Raw genomic sequence first — 17,038 nt, 5'->3', positions numbered from 1 at the left:
TTGCAATTTCTTGAAACAAAATATCTGCCATCTGATTTCTTGAAGAAAGAGCTCAAGGAGGTAACAAAATCTTTTCAGTTTTAAATTGGCCAGGGTTTGCCTCAAAAAAGATTAGGACATTTCTCCAGTCTATACCAAATTCAATTTTTTTCTTCTTTAGGGGCCAGAGAGATGGCTCAGCAATTTAGAGCACTTGCTGCTCTCCTAGAAGACCAGCATTTAGTTCCCAGCACCTATGTTGAGTTTCTCAGAATGGCCTATAACTCCAGCTCCAAGGGATCCAATATCCTCTTCTAGCCTCCTTGGACACTTACACACACACACACACACAGACACACACACACACACACACACACACACACAGAGGCACATACACAGGGACAAAACACATAAATTATATATATATATATATATATATATATATATATATATATATATATATAAATTAGAATTTTAAATTAGAAAGGCACAATTTAAGGTTTCTTTCCTGTATTTGTCCTTTTCTGGAAAATTCAGTTAAAAATAACAATGAAAACTTCTTTTTCTTTCTTTTTTGCGGGGATCAAACCCAGAATCTCATCCATGCTTAACAAGCACTGTACCATTAAACTTTATCTCCTGTCTAACAAAAAACAAAAATTATTTTTCTCTTCAGTAAAGACCTTCCTATGAACTAGAAAATATCATCCTGAGTGAGGTAACCCCGACTCAGAAGGGCAAACAAGGTATGTACTCACTCATAAGTGGATACTAGATGTAAAGCAAAGGATAACCAGACTACAACCCACAGCTCCAGAGAAGCTAGCTAACAAGGAGGACCCTAAGAGGGATGCATAGATCATCCTGGAAAGGAGAAATAGATGAGATCTCCATGAGTAAACTGGGGATGAAGGGTGGGCAATGGAGGGTGGGGGATGGGGAATGAGAACATAAGGGAATAGGATGGTTGAGCTATAACAGGGATAGAGTGGGAAAGCAATAAAAGAGATACCTTGATAGAGGGAGACATCATGGGGATAGGGAGAAACCAGATGCTAAGGAAGTTCCCAGGAATCTCCAAGCATGACCCCAGCTTAGACTACTAACAATAGTGGAAAGGGTGCCTGAGTTGGCTTACCCTAGTAATGAGATGGTGAATACCCTAACTGTCATTATAGAGCCTTTCTCCAGTAACCAATGGAAGCAGATGCAGAGATCCACAGCCAAACACCAGGCCGATCCCCAGGAGTCCAGTCAAAGAGAGAGAAGAGGGATTCTATGAGCAAGGGCATCAAGATCATGATGGGGAAATCTACAGAGACAACTGAACCAAACTAGTGGGAACTAATGAAACTTAGATCAACAGCTGTGGATCCTGCATGAGACTGGACTAGACCCTCTGCGTAGTGAGACAGTTGTGTTGCTTGATCTGCTTAAGGGCCCCTTGGCAGTAGGATCAGAATCCATCCCTGGTGCATGAGCTGGCTCTTTGGAGCCCACTACCTATGATGGGAGACCTGTACAGCCTTGAGGCAGCAGGGAGGGGCTTGGACCTGCCTCTACTAAATGTACCTCTCCGTGGAAGGCCTTTCTTTCTGGTAAGAGAGAATGGGGGTGGGCTGGGAGGAGGGAAGAAGGGGATCTTTGATTGGTGTGTAAAATGAATTAAAAAAATTAATAAAAAAAAAAGAGCCGGGCAGTGGTGGCACAAGCCTTTAATCCCAGCACTTGGGAGGCAGAGCCAGGCGGATCTTGGTGAGTTTGAGGTCAGCCTGCTCTACAGAACAAGATCCAGGAAAGGCACCAAAACTGCACTGAGAAACCCTGTCGAGAGAGAGAGAGAGAGAGAGAGAGAGAGAGAGAGAGAGAGAGAGAGAGAGAGAGAGAGAGAGAGAGAAGAGAGAGAGAGAAGAAAGATCTTCCTGTGACCCTATTCAAAAGGATATTTCACTGTCTGGAATATTGATGTTTAATATAGAATATCCCACATTAAAATGATTATTTGTAACTAATTATTGAATCTTTTGACATTTTGTGCAATGAATGATCAGGGAAAGCAATGTTTGTATTAGCCAGAGAATATTTGACTTCATTTTAATTCTCCTCTGCAGACTATACTTGCAGCTCATTGGTAGACTACTGGCCTAGGATATCCAAAGCCCTTGATCCAACCACTTATGCTGAAAAAAAGAGGAGAAGAAGAGGAGGAGGAGGAGGAAGAGGGTAGAGGGAGGAAGAGGAAAGGAAGAGGAGAGAAAGAGAAACCTCTTCTTGCATCTATTTGTGCTGTTAAATAACTGTTGTTGCTGTTTTACTCTTTACAAGGTCACAGATGATTTGCCACTCTGCTAGAGTCTAGGTCAATTTCTGGGACTGAAACCCACAAGTTTATTCTTGTCTTCACTTCAAAGCCCCTGATTAAATGACTCATGTTAGGTTAATATCTCTACTTGTCTCTTCATCTCCAAAGCCCCTAACCTCTGTATTTATCTGTTAATAAGGAAAGCTCTATCAAATACCAAGTTTTACAGTAGATGTTAAGCACTAATTCAAAAAATATTACTGTCTATGCTTATAAACTGCCAAGTTCATGATTAGCCTTGAGTAATCTAGTTTTCATTTGGCCTATGATAGGTTGAAAATAGCTTTCCAAAGACATCCTACCCTAACCCTTAGATATATAAACATGTTATATGCTATGGCAAAGGAACTTTGCAAATGTTATCAAATCCATGAACCTTAAGATAAAGTGAAAATTCCACATCCTAAACACAGAAGGCCTTAAAGTAGCGAGTTCACTGTACTATGTTAGAAAAGGGTCTGGTGCTTCATGAAAATGACCATACAATCCAAAGTATTTTGGCAGGACAGAACAATTTACTTCTGCAGGATATGCAGCCATGCCAAATCATCCAGGCAAGCACACCCTTCATGGATCCCAGGATTTTTATTACTAAAGGAGAGGGCTCCTGTAACTCACTCAAGCTGTCAGAATTTAGCCTTACAATTTTATATGGTTGACTAATTTAAAGTGAACATGGTTGATGAGTGAAACACAACTTTTGAGAACACATCCAAGCCTAAACACAGAGTGAAACAGTGAGTGTGTACTTTGATCTTAGAAAATTGCTGAATATGGAAAGGATTTTTTTGTCACATGGCATCTTTACAAATTTCTTTAAAGATGGAATTTTTGTCTCATTTAACCCTTTGATAGAAAAGACAGTACAGGTGTAGCAGCAAAAGTCAGAGAAATCAAGCATGGGCAGGGCTTGATCTGCCATTGCTAGAGATGTTACAGGGGACATTCAAGAGGGAATGCAGCCTCTAGAAGTAAAATCCAGATCCCAACTGACAGCCAGCAAGGAACCAACAATCTTCATCCTACAATCATAAGAATCTAAATTTGGCCAATGATCTCAATGAGGCTCAACATGGATTCTTTCCAAGACTCTCTACAAAGTTCCTGCCAAACCTTGAGTTTTGAGTTATTTTGATAGCCAAACCCAGGACCTACTTCTTAAGCCATATGTTATCTGTATCCAAATGTTTTACCTACAGGGCTTAAAACCAATAAATAAGGGTTGAGTCACTAAATCTGTGGTATTTTAATGACAACAACAGAAATGTGTGGCCTATAATCGAAATCTGCCTTGGAAGCCTGACATAGTGGCACTTGCCTCTAATTCTAGCATTTGGGAGTTCATCCTCCGCTACATAGTGAGCTGGAAGCCAGCCTGGACTACATGAGATCCTGTCTTAGAAATAACCAAAAAATAAAAAGAAATATACCCTGGAGAAGTAAGGTTAGGTTCATTTGAAAGCTTAACTATTAGGTTGAGACTGGAACTGTCTATAGCCCTGAAATATTGCTATGTAAATCATATTATCATTGTAATTAGCTCCTAAATCTCCAAAAGAAGATATTGCATTACTACAAACCAGCTCAAATACGGCTCAACACTATTTAAATTCCTTATTTGTCTTTGGATCATTCCTTTAGAGGACTTGGTGCATTTTAGATTTAACAGTAGAAATAATTCAAAAAGAATGGCAGATAGGTAGCCTTATAGTGGTTAAAAACAGACTCTAAGCTGTGCTATATGTTGTCATCTTTATGAGTGAAATGGTAAGAATATGTACAGATACTTTAAAAAGATAAGGTATTCAGAAACAGGACCCTACTTAAGATTCCAATCTCATTATCCAACCTGGCAGTTTTCTTGTTCCCCATTTCAACAAAGTCACAGCCTATTGAAATACATTTGAGCCAGACAGAAATGGAGAGACAGAACTGTTAGAAGGTTCCCAGAAACCAGAAGCCGCCCCAGTCCCGCAGGCAGCCAATTTCAGGGGTCAATACATTGACTGTTTCTATCTTTTTAAATCACCATATTCTGTTTCAGGCTTTGATGTGGTCAGAGAATAGAAGCCACAAAGAAATACATCATGGGCTCCCTAATGATGTGCAGTGAGGTCTGTGGGTGGCCCAAACCCACTGAGATGCTTCTTTATTAGTAGTAATAATTGCTTATCCCATTATATGGTTGCCTAACAGATACAAGATCATTTGGGGAATAAAAATGTTTTGAGCACTGACACATAAAAGCATATTTTTATGTCTGACTTTTAAGATGTTTCCTGTATCAGTTCTCTCCTTCCTGGTACCATAATCCCATGGATTGAACTCAGGCTGTCAGGCTTGGAGGCAAATGCTTTTACCAGCTGAGTCATCTCACCAGCCCTTTAAACTTTTTAAAAGAATATATGTGCCAAATAAATAATCATATAGAGAGATATAGATATCTGGCGCAAACTCTCCTCTTACCAGTACATGTGCTTGCATGCTTGCAATGGCATGTGAATTCTCTCTCTCTCTCTCTCTCTCTCTCTCTCTCTCTCTCTCTCTCTCTCTCTCTCTCTCTCTCTCACACACACACACACACACACACACACACACTAAATAATTTAATTTTTTTTAAATTAACTGTGTGGGGCTGGGGGTTGCTTGTCAAGCAAGCAGCTCTGCTTCTTGAGCCATCTCACCAGCCAGAACATATATTCTTGAGCGAGAGAGAAAGGATATGGCCAAATGAATAATCAGATTTCTAAGTTTATTTAATATAGTGGCATTATTTATTGGTTTTTTTCACTGTAATCATAATGCTTACCATGAAATATTTTTTTTAATTTTTAAAAAAGATGTATGTAGCCAGGCCTGGTGGTACATGCCTTTAATCCCAGCACTTGAGAGGCAGAGGCAGGTGGACCTCTGAGTTTGAGGCCAGCCTGGTCTACAGAGTGAGTTCCAGGACAGACAGGGCTGTATAGAAACCTTATCTCAAAAAACAAACAAACAAACAAACAAACAAAAAAGAATATATATGTAATAGCCAAATGTATAATCAGAATTTTTAAATTTATTTAAAATAGTAAATTGTCTTTATTGTTTTGGTACTCCATTTATCTTTGTACCTCCTCCTCTTCTTCTTCCTCCTTTTTGGGTATTTTTTTAATGAGTCTCAAGTGTCCTAGGCTGGCCTAGAATTCCCTACATAGTGGAGGACTTTGAATTCCTGATTTTCCTGCTTTCATCTCCTAAGTGCTAGAATTATAGGCCCATCTGTACTACTTTGGATTCCTACTATTGCCTCTAGGTATTGAAATATTTGTAAGTAGCAACTTCAAAGGTCTATTGCATGAAAAGGAAAAATAGTACTTTCACCATGTTGTTTTACTCAGTGTTCTATTGCTGTGAAGAGACACTATGACTATACCAACTCTTATAAAGGAAAACATTTAATTGGAGCTGGCTTACAGTTTCAGAGGTAAACCTAACTAAACTAAAGTCCATTATCATCATGGTGGGGAGCATGGCTGTACAAACACAGACAAGGTGCTAGAGAAGAAGCTGAGAGTTCTACATCTTGATCCACAGGCAGCAGGAACAGAGAGGCTCTGGGCTTGGCATGAGCTTTTGAAACCTCAAAGTCTACCCCCAGTGACACACTTCCTCCAATAAGACGAAACTGCCTAATCTTTCAAATAGTGCCATTCCCTGGCAACCAAGCTTTCAAACTTATGAGCTTATAGGGGCCATTTTTATTCAAAATACCACACCATGGAAAACATGGAGATCATTTTCTTAACTAAGTAATCTACAGAAACATTATAAATGATAGTACAAACTGCCCCCTGGCATCACAATCTAAGAACACAGTATTGCTTCTTTGTTTTTTCTGCCAAAAATGCAAACCATTAATCTAAGATTGGAGAACTGTATGTATCCAAACTTACAGATATGACATGAAAGATTTAAAAAACCTGCAGAAATTTTCCCATGGTTTAAAAGTCTAAAGAAGAGTAGATTGTTAGGTGATTTATGATTAGATCCTAGCTCAGCTAGTAAATGTTGACTTCAGACTATATACTAGATCACAACATTATATCACTATTATATTTTCTGAATTTGATAATTGCAGCACTTGAGAGGTGGAAGCAGGAAAATCAGGAATTCAAGTACATCCTCAACTACATAGTGAATTCTGAACCACCCTGAACTATATAAGGCCTCACCTCAAAGATAGAGCTGAGAGAAGAGAAGATAGAAGGGAGGGGAAAGGATGAGAAGAAAGAGGAAGAGACAAGAAAAGAGGAGAGGAGGGGAGGAGAGGAGAGAGGGCTTTACTGCTTTAGAGATCATTTTAAAAAGAACTATAAGTAAAATGTTACTAACTGGTAAACCTGGGTAATGATTTACATAAGATCTTATACTATATTTTCTACATCTTTTTTTAAAGTGTGTGTGTGTGTGTGTGTGTGTGTGTGTGTGTGTGTGTGTGTGTGTGTGCAGACATGTAGGAACAAGAGGACAACCTCAAGTGTCAGTCTTCACCTTCTGCCTTATGTGAGCCAGGGTCTCTTATTATTTGCTACTGTTTATACCAGGATTGCTAGCCCAGGGGCTTCTATGCATTCCCCTGTGTCTGCATCCCATCCTGCCATTGGAGTGTTGGGATTGATATGGCATTCACTATCACATCCAGCCTTACATGGGTGCCAGGGTCCAAACTCAGGTCCTCATACTTGTACAGAAAGTGCTTTATTCATTGAATCGTCTCCCCAACCCCCTTGTATTGAATTTTCTAACTGAGACTCATCTGTAAATTCAAACTATTTTAAAATAGAAATAAAAAAACAACATAAAGCCAGCCATGATGGCTCACACTTACTATACCCAGCACTTGAAAGGTTAAGGCAAATAGACTGCCATGTGTTCCAGGCCAGCCTGGGCTATAATATGAGACACAGTCTCAAAATTCCTAATTAATTAATTGCAATTGTACTAATTTTGAGGTTCTAACTCTGCCTTAGAATAGGCAACAATTGATTTAATTCAACTATATTATATAACCCTTTTGGTTAAGTTCATTCATAAACATTGACCATAAGTAAACATTACTCATTATCAGTGTACTTATTTCCTGACCAACAGACATTATGCAAGGAAACATTGATAGTAGGATCAATCACACCCAGAAATCAGTTGACTGGAGACTTGTACTTGTTCAGAGCAACCTAGAGAGACTGAGACAAGATGATAGTATTACAAACTGTCTATACTCCAATGCCAGTATGACTTTTAAATGGAACTGACCTAGAAAGAAGGTGTATCCATGGAGGCTTATACCTGACAACTACGGAGAAATTACCTTATGTCACACTTTCTCCTAAAAAGTTGGATAAGGACTGGAAAGATGGTTCAGTAGTTAAGAATGCATACTACTCTTGCAGAGAACCTGAGTTTGGTTCCCAGCACCCATGATGGGTAGCTCAAAATGGCCTGTAACTCTGAACTCTGGCTCCAGGGGATTTGATACCCTTTTCTGGTCTCTACTACCATCCAAACACAGATGGCATACACTCACACAGACATACACTCGTATGCATAATTAAAAATAAATGTTTAAAAAAGACAAAAGAAACAGGCATTATGGAGGTAGAATCAATGGTTTGCAAACTAAAGGCCTGCTAATGCTACACAGAAAAATTACCTATGTCACAGTTTTCACTAAGAAACTTGTAGCTGGGGATATGGCTCAATGGCTAAACATGTACCTAGAACATGTAAGGCCCTAGGTTCAATTCCTAGCATAGTGTACACATACATAACAATGTTAGCTAGATTTACTTTAGGACTGGGGATGTAGCTCCATTTGTAAAGTGTCTGCCTAGTATACAGGAAGCCCTGGTTTCCATCGCCAACTCCATATAAATGGACCATGGTGGTACATTCCTATAATCCTAGCATTTGGGAAGTAGAGGCAGGATGCAAGATTATCCTTGGCTACATAATGAGTTTGAGGCCAAGCCTGAGCTACATGAGACTGTCTCAAAAGCACAGAAATTTTCAAAAGAAAGAAAAAGGGAGGAGGCAAGAGAAAGTGAGTTGAAAAACTCAGCTCTTTGTCCACTATTATTATTGCCACTGCAAAAGTATAATAATGTTAGCACTATGAAATTAAATTTTGCTTATTTAGATAAGAAGACAGGTAATGTCATTTCATTTTTAAACAATTCTGCTTTTAATGGTGTATTTTAAAATAGTTTCTCTCTTAAAAATGAAAATACAATGTGTACATTTATTCAATTGTGAATAGAATTTTCTATTATAGAACCTGATCTCAATTATTGTCAATGAATGTGCACCATCTAAATAGCATATTTTAGCTTGGTAAATAGAATGTGCCAGAGAAATACATTACACCTTAAGACTTTAATTTTCTCCAACCTATTTATGAAAGATACAGCTAGCCAACAAAATGAAAAGGAATTAAACTATAGAAAAGAATCGTGTCCCTTCTCACTGCCCTGGTTTCCACCCTTATTATCCTTCCAAAGATGAGTTATAATTGCCCTGTAGGATGGAAAAAGAAAACACACAAAATCCAGCTGACAGTGTAAAAGATTGCTAATCACCAAGACAACAATAATCACAGGAGAAAATGTAAAATCAGCAGCAATTACTAAACAACCTAAAAATTACATCTATGGGGACAATTCTGTAGGGTCCCTTAAGTTTAAAAGGTACCAGGCTTTATACAGAAAGGAAACACAGCCCTACAAAATTTTACTGCCTCGGAAGTCATTTTAAAGATCGTGTTGATGCCAGGTTTGGGGGTCCAATTTTTACTCAATAATGTATTTTATATTTTATATTATTTCCCATTTTGCAAGATGCCACAGTTTGGATCTTGAATGTCCTAAACAATTTCCTAAGGATAGATTGCAATGAAGACAAACATTGTACTTGGGTTATTGCTTTCATTTTTATTTATTTCCTTTGCTGGAGAGTGGGGTAGAGTCCTACTGTAGCCCAAGCTGACCTCAAATTCACTATGTAGCCAAGAATGATCTTGAACTTGAGACCTCCTCCCTACACCTCCTGATAGTTGGGATTACAAGCTTGTGCCACCATTACCAATTTATGTGGTGGCGGGGACTGAGCCCTGAACCCAGGGCATGCCAGGTATATGCTCTGCCAACTGAGCCATATCCCCAGTCCAAGACTCACTATGTATTTATTTATTTACTTACTTACTTATTTATCCTTCCTCCCTTCCTTTTTTTCTTCTCTTTCTTTCTTCCTCTCCTCTCCTCCTCTCTCCTCTTCCCTCCACTGACCTAAAAGTTCTACCCCTCCAGAAAAAAAGCACCACAGGCTGAGGATCAAGCCATTAACATGAGTCATTGAAGGACATTTGGAAATTTAATTCTTGAGAGGTCAGACACACACACCCCTTGCTCTACATAAAAGACAGATTTAATGGCGAGCTATATCTGTCACCTCATGTAATCTATTTTTGCCTTACATTACTGTAACTGCACAACATTTCTATTGGCTAACACTTGGAATCAAAATCTCTTTTCCTAAGCTTTCATCTTCAATCTTTCTGAGAGACACTGTACATCACTGGTGCACAGCACAAACTTGGATTTTGTTTTCTTCGTTTCACAATTTCTGACACTTAATTGATCAATGGAGCATTGAGAATTTTGCTCTCTTATTTTATGCATTCTCATTTTCTCACATGGACACGTGCTTCTTTATTGTCCTTTCTTGCCTATTTCAGGGTTAAGTATATTTTTTTTCTCCTTTGTTCTGGTATCATGCATACTATTTCTACAATGAGGAAGTAACTCAGAATCATGACATATATACATATTGAGCTTAAAATAGAATTTTTTAATTATTATATTTCTTCATCTAGGGGGCACATTTTACTGTAGTTGTCAGAGTACCACTTGTGAGTATCAGTTCCTTCCCTACACCTTCTGGGTCTTATGGATTGAACTCATGTCCTCAGTCTTAGCAGGAAGTGCCTTTGTCTGCTGACCTATCTCACTGGCCCTTAAAAAATAATTGTATGGGCTGGGGTGTAATTCAGTGGCTGAACACTTGCCTAGCATGTACAAGACTCGAAATTCAATCCTTATTTAAACAGAAAAATATCTAATGTTATTTATTACCTTTTCTTCATCAACAGTATAAGAAATTTAGACTACTCTAAGTCCAATTGGACATATCCTAACGTGCATGTTATTTATCATTTATTTTCTTATATATCAATTTTCTTCATAAATAAAACTGAGGCCACTGGCCTCACTTCCTAAGGCCAGGTCTAAAAACAATTTGTCTTGCTACCAGATTCCAAAACTTTTACCAGGTCTGGGAAGTTAAAAGATTTGCATAAAATTTTGACAAGGTGGGGAAGATCAGTGGGCTATGGGTCCTTGGTTGGCTAGTTAACTTCGATAGAAAAAACATTTTCTTACACTATGCCCTCAAACTCGTAACAATACTTCTGTCTCAGCTTCCTGGATGCTAGGATTACAGTATATGATACCATGTCCAGCAAGTTTTTGAAATTTTACAGTGCTCCACGGTCTGCTATTCTGAAGTTTCACTAGGAGGATATGTTTTATGTTTTTATTATATTAGTAATGTATCCTTGCAGTTCTTCACTTTAAGTGTTATATTTTCACTTCTAAATGTGTTATTTTTGGACTTTTTTTCAAGTTTATTTGGTTATTTTCATTACGTTTTCATGTATTTTTTCTATTCCTTTGTCACATTGTAATTATGGAGTATGTGTTTCTTTCACCATATTAACTAAGCAATAAATCTAATCACCCACGGAAAGAGGATTGTGTGCCTATGGAATGTAATTGGAAAAGGTTTTTTGGCGGTGGCTGCGTCTGGTAGCAGGAGAAGATGGCAATTTCCACAGGAGTTAAAGTTCCTTGAAATTTTCACTTGTTGGAAGAACTTGAAGGACAGAAAGGAGTAGGTGATGGTACAGGTAGCTGGGGCCTTGAAGATGATGAAGACATGACACTTACAAGGTGGACAGGCATGATTATTGGGCCACCAAGGACAAACTATGAAAAAAAAATATATACCCTGAAAGTAGAATGTTGATCTAAATACCCAGAAGCTCCTCCATCAGTTAGATTTGTAACAAAAATTAATATGAATGGAATCAATAATTCTAGTGGAATGGTGGATGCGTGGAGCATACCAGTTTTAGCAAAATGGCACAATTCCTATAGCATTAAAGTTGTACTCCAAGAGCTAAGATGTCTAATGATGTCCAAAGAAAATATGAAGCTTCCACAGCCACCAGAAGGACAGACATACAACAACTGACTTTAGTGGATCTCAAACATGTCTTAAATCAACAACCTTCTACTCATGTTAATATCTTGATTAAATATCACCATGCAAAATACCCACACATTAAGTAAAAGAATTCCAGCTGGTAAATATGACCTGGACAGTTGTAAGAATATATTTAATATATGTATACCTATTATGTTTTCAGATAACAAGAGAAGTGCAGAACAATTTTTCTTTCTCTTCTTAAAGCACTGTCATTTAAACATGAGCCTGAAGTATTCAAAATTGAATTCAGGTTTTCAAGACAAAAGCATGACAAAGGAGTGTCAGATGGCAGTGAAAACCTTTGTCTCAAGAAGGAGAACAGAACTGGCATGCTTTATCCATCGTCCCTAGACCACAGTGAACTGTTTAAAGTAATGAGTAGTCACAATTGTGCTCACTCTTGAAGCGGTGCGGGTGTGGGTGCTGCCTGCTATAGCATCAAAAATAGTTTCAGGATTGTTTTATAACAAAAAGACGTGCGGGGGTATTGATGAATCTCTGCTAAAAGCTGTTCCCATTTGTTACATGTAACAGACATGATAAATACTTGTATACAGTCTTTGTTTAATAAAACATGCTTAGTAGTTTTAAAGTGAAGTCAACCAAAAAAAAAGAGGTGTATGGATATGTGATTTTGAGATTAAAGTTAGTCTTGAAATGTAAATAAAATATGGAATGTGTCCTCAGGGGAAAAAAAAGAAAAGGTTTTTCATGGCATGTTTCTGATGTGCTTTTAGGCCTGTTGAATAAATCAATAAAAATAAGTTTGAAACAACTCTTAAAATATATCATTTTATAGCTTGAATTTGACTTATCTACATGAGAAATCCAAGAAGGTACATTTTTCCTGGAGTTTTTTGTGGTCAAATTCTTTCAAAGAAAATCTCACATGTGTGTGTTTGTGTGTGTGTTTGTGTGTGTGTGTGTGTGTGTGTGTGTGTATTCATGTATAATAAATCACTATGATGAAGTGTTATGAACATGAACCCAGGACATCTATCTCTTGAATTTCATAGGTGCTATGGTTTGAATGTGTATGTCTCTCCAAAATTCATTTGAAATTTAGCCCTAAAGCAATGAAGAAATAGAGGTGATGTTTAGGCCATGAGGGCCTTGTCATGATAAGTGAAGTAGTACAGGCTAAGTGCAGTGGTACAATGTGTGCTTATCATTCTTGAGGCCCTGGATTCAATTGCAGCAACTAAATAAATAGTTTGCTGCCCTATAAAAGGGATTGAGAGCTATATGCAGTGGCACATGCCTGTAATCTCAGCATTTGGATGAAAAGGGAGGAGGCTCAGAAAGTCAAGGACTGACTCAATTACATAGGGAGTTTGAGGCTAGCCTGGGATACATGACAAGCGATCTCAAAAAAAAAGTAAGTAAATACTTTTTATCCCTTCCACCATATAAGAACACAACATTCACCCTCTCAAAAACACAGTAAGATGCCATCTTGGAAGCAGATAGCAGACACTAAATTGCTGAGTGTTTTGATTTTGAGCTTCCTAGGCTTGTAAACTGTGATAAAGAAATTTCTCTTGTTTATAAATTCCCCAGTATCAGATAATTTGCTATAGAAATGTAAATGAACTAAGATAATGAGTGAGAAAATTAGGAATTCCAAATACACCTAAGGACAAGCTTATATTTATAAATATGTAGGGGTTTCTTCATCCTTCCACTTCAAGGGAAAACTGAGACAAACAAGACTCGTTTTCTATTTTTGCCATTATCACACTGTTTCTCTGGCCTACTCTTTCCCTAGGCTACAGTTCTTAGAGGGTTCTGATTTCATATGAAGTTGTACTTTGGACACCAACCCCAGATGTGGACCCTGTGTTTTGTACCCTTGTGCATATAGTAAGAATCAAAAGGGGGACTGAAGCTTGGTCACGCACACCTTTAGTCCCAGCACTCTGAAGTTAGAGGCAGGTAGATCTCTGTGTGTTCTGGGCTAGCCTCATCTATAGAGAGAGTTCCAGACCATATAGGACCTCATAGTGCGACCCTATCTCCAAAATTAAAAAGAATCAGAGGGGCTAGTGACCTAGCCAAGACTGATGACCTGAGTTAGTTCCCTGAATCCCACATTGTAAAAAGGGAGACCTGACTCCCACAAATTGTCCTCTGAACTCCATATGTGGACAATGAAGAGAGTAACCATCTCCCCACAAACACAATTAATAAAGGTAAGAAATTTATTTTAAAGAATCAGAGTTCTACATTCCAAATAGTGGCATCAAATAAATTGAAGGCTTACATCATTTTGATTTCTGTTTTCTATCTTTTCTGGATCCTAGAGGCTTCCTTTACTTTCTTGGGAGTTTATATTTTATTCATGATTTCTAGGTGCTTTGTAATGGAGAGGGTCTCTCAAATAGAAAACTCAAGGTCCTGTATTCTAAAAATTCATTACTATTGTTACTATCTTATGGTTGTGGCACTATTAGTGATTGTTTAGACAATACCTTATGTGCAGATTTTTTTTTGTATTTTTTTAGAAGATAGTAATTATACTTACCAACAAAATAAAATAACTCTTAAAGGTGCTATAATTTGAAAAGAGTCTTAATAAAAAAAAATTGAGCCGGGCGGTGGTGGCACACGCCTTTAATCCCAGCACTTGGGAGGCAGAGGCATGCGGATCTCTGTGAGTTCGAGGCCAGCCTGGTCTCCAAAGCGAGTTCCAGGAAAGGCACAAAGCTACACAGAGAAACCCTGTCTCGAAAAACCAAAAAAAAAAAATTGATTAAACCAGGCTATCTCTGCTATAAAAGCCCCAAAACTAGGCCTAGGTCATTCATTATATTTGTCAAGTTCCATATGGTATGTGAATGGAATCTTTTCCTGTGCATAAACGAGCAATAGTCACTGCGTCAAAATATTATCATACCTTCCCCCTTCTTTGACTTGATTGTACCTACTTATTCCCTGTAATCCCATTGTTTTCTACACCACTATGCCCACTTCCCCCCTCACAGGCTGCTACCAGTTCTAAAGGGTAGTAATCAATATTATTGGATCCCTGCTACATTTTTGACAAGCAGGAAGGTCTTCTTGGACACGGTAGCTATAACCCTTCTCTGGCTGGGTTGTTGATTGGAAAAGCATGCTGGAGGACATGTAAGCCTTAATGAAGCTTGAATAGATTACATCTAATACTTTCTTAGGACCAGCATGACATGGCACTTTTAACACAAAACAGAAGCATGCTAGCACAATGGCTCAAAATGGGACTATAATGCTAGCCACACACTGTTTTTCTTTCTTAAATGCTGCAAAATTTACTGGTTCATGAAGTTTTCTAATGTCTTATCAAACATTTGGCTATTTCTTTTTTTTTTTTTTTTTTTTTTTTTGGTTTTTTTCGAGACAGGGTTTCTCTGCGTAGCTTTGCGCCTTTCCTGGAGCTCACTTGGTAGCCCAGGCTGGCCTCGAACTCACAGAGATCCACCTGGCTCTGCCTCCCGAGTGCTGGGATTAAAGGCGTGCGCCACCACCGCCCGGCAGATTTGGCTATTTCTAATTCCTTAAACTGTCTTCTTTTTTAAAAACACACATACACATGTGGGCATACACATATACACATAAATGAGGGAAGGGTTACTCTTTCCCAAGTTATAAGAATCCTTTTGACTCTCAAAAATAAGAATTCTGATGCACATTTCCAAAAACTTAAGTTCCTTGAGATATGTATTATCAAACCTTACTTTTTTCATGCTGGATTCCTACTATAAATTAACTTCCTACAAGGAGTTTGTCCATAAATAAAAAATTCACTTATTAAAGAATTTGTTCAGACAGATCTCACTCATAAAGTACTCAGTCATTCATTCATGCATGCCTGCCTTCATTAATTCTAAACTGTGTATGTTTACATGTGTGTTTGTACATGCAACTGTGGAGACCAGAGGACAGCCTTGGGTGTCTTCCATAATTGCCCTCCTATTTTAAGACAGGGTCTCTAACTAAACCTAAAGATCACCAATTTGGCTAAACTGGCTGGCCAATAAGCTCCAGGGATCTACTTGTCTCCACTTCCAAGAACTGGAATCACAGTGGATGATGAAAATCAGACTCAGATTCTCATGTCTGAATACCAAAGTGTTTGTCAACTGAGTCATCTCCCCAGATTATCACGTTTCTTTTTGGTTGAGTGCCTACTGTGTGTCAGGCTCTGTTTCAGTTGCTGGGAAAGGATGACTTTGAGACAGAGTATCCACGCTGATGGAGGAAATGCTCAATGTAGTAAAGAAAAAATAATTTCAGATGGCTATAAATACTGTGAAGCATTTAAAACAGGTGATAAATGCAGTAGGCCCTGAGAACTGCAACATGACTGAAGCACAAGACAAAAATCTTAAAATACTCTTTGTGAATATGATAGAGGTCCTTAAAGAGGAAATGAATAAATATCTTTTAAAAATCTGTGAAAAAACAAACAAACAGTGGAAGGAAATGAATAAAACAGTCCAAAACCCAAAAGTGGAAATACACTTAATAAAGAAAACCCAAACTGAGGGAAATCTGGAAATGAAAAATTTAGGAACTTGAACAGGAACTACATAGGCAAGCCTTACCAATAGAATACAAGAATGGAAGAGAGAATCTCAGACACTGAAGACATGATAGAAATAATGGATACCATGGTCAAAGAAAATTTAAATGTTAAATTTAGAAACATTTTGGCACAATAAAATTCAAGAAACCTGAGATACTATGAAAAGACAAAATCTAAAAATAATTGGAATAGAGGAAGAAGAAACCCAGATCAAAGGCACAGAAAATATTTTCAACAAAATCATAGAAAATTTCCCTAACCTAAAGAAGGAGATGCATATCAAGGTAACATGCAATACAGAAAACAAATTATCTTCACCAGATAATAAGCAAAACACTAAACATGTAGAACAAAGAATATTAAAAGCTGCAAGAGAAAAAAAACAAGTTACATATAAATGCAAACTTTTAAGAATAACACATGAGCCAGGCGGTGGTGGCATACACCTTCAATCCTAGCACTTGGGAGGTAGAGCCAGGCAGATCTCTATGAGTTCGAGGCCAGCCTGGTCTACAGAGTGAGTTCCAGGAAAGGCACAAAGCTATACAGAGAAACCCTGTCTCGAGAAAAAAAAAAACAGAAAAACAAAAAATTCTCTAAAAGAATCTTACAGAGACTCTAAAAGCCAGAAGGTCCTGGACAATGTTCTACAAACTCTGAAAGACCACAGATGCCAGCCCAGTAAACTATACCCAGCAAAACTTTCAAAATCACAACAGATTGAGAAAATAAGACATGCCATGATAAAAACCAAATTTAAGCTATGTAAA

General features: G+C 38.0%; 1 pseudogene; it reads left to right on the top strand.

Annotated features, from left to right (window-relative positions):
* Positions 1–11,254: 11,254 nt before the first annotated feature.
* On the top strand, positions 11,255–11,689 carry LOC143270931 (ubiquitin-conjugating enzyme E2 variant 2-like; annotated as a pseudogene).
* The last annotated feature ends 5,349 nt before the right edge of the window (positions 11,690–17,038 follow it).

This window comes from Peromyscus maniculatus, chromosome X (assembly GCF_049852395.1).
Source record: "Peromyscus maniculatus bairdii isolate BWxNUB_F1_BW_parent chromosome X, HU_Pman_BW_mat_3.1, whole genome shotgun sequence".
NCBI classification, from domain to species: domain Eukaryota; kingdom Metazoa; phylum Chordata; class Mammalia; order Rodentia; family Cricetidae; genus Peromyscus; species Peromyscus maniculatus.
The sequence above is the reverse complement of the archived record's forward strand: the minus strand, read 5'-3'. Positions and strand labels throughout refer to the sequence as shown.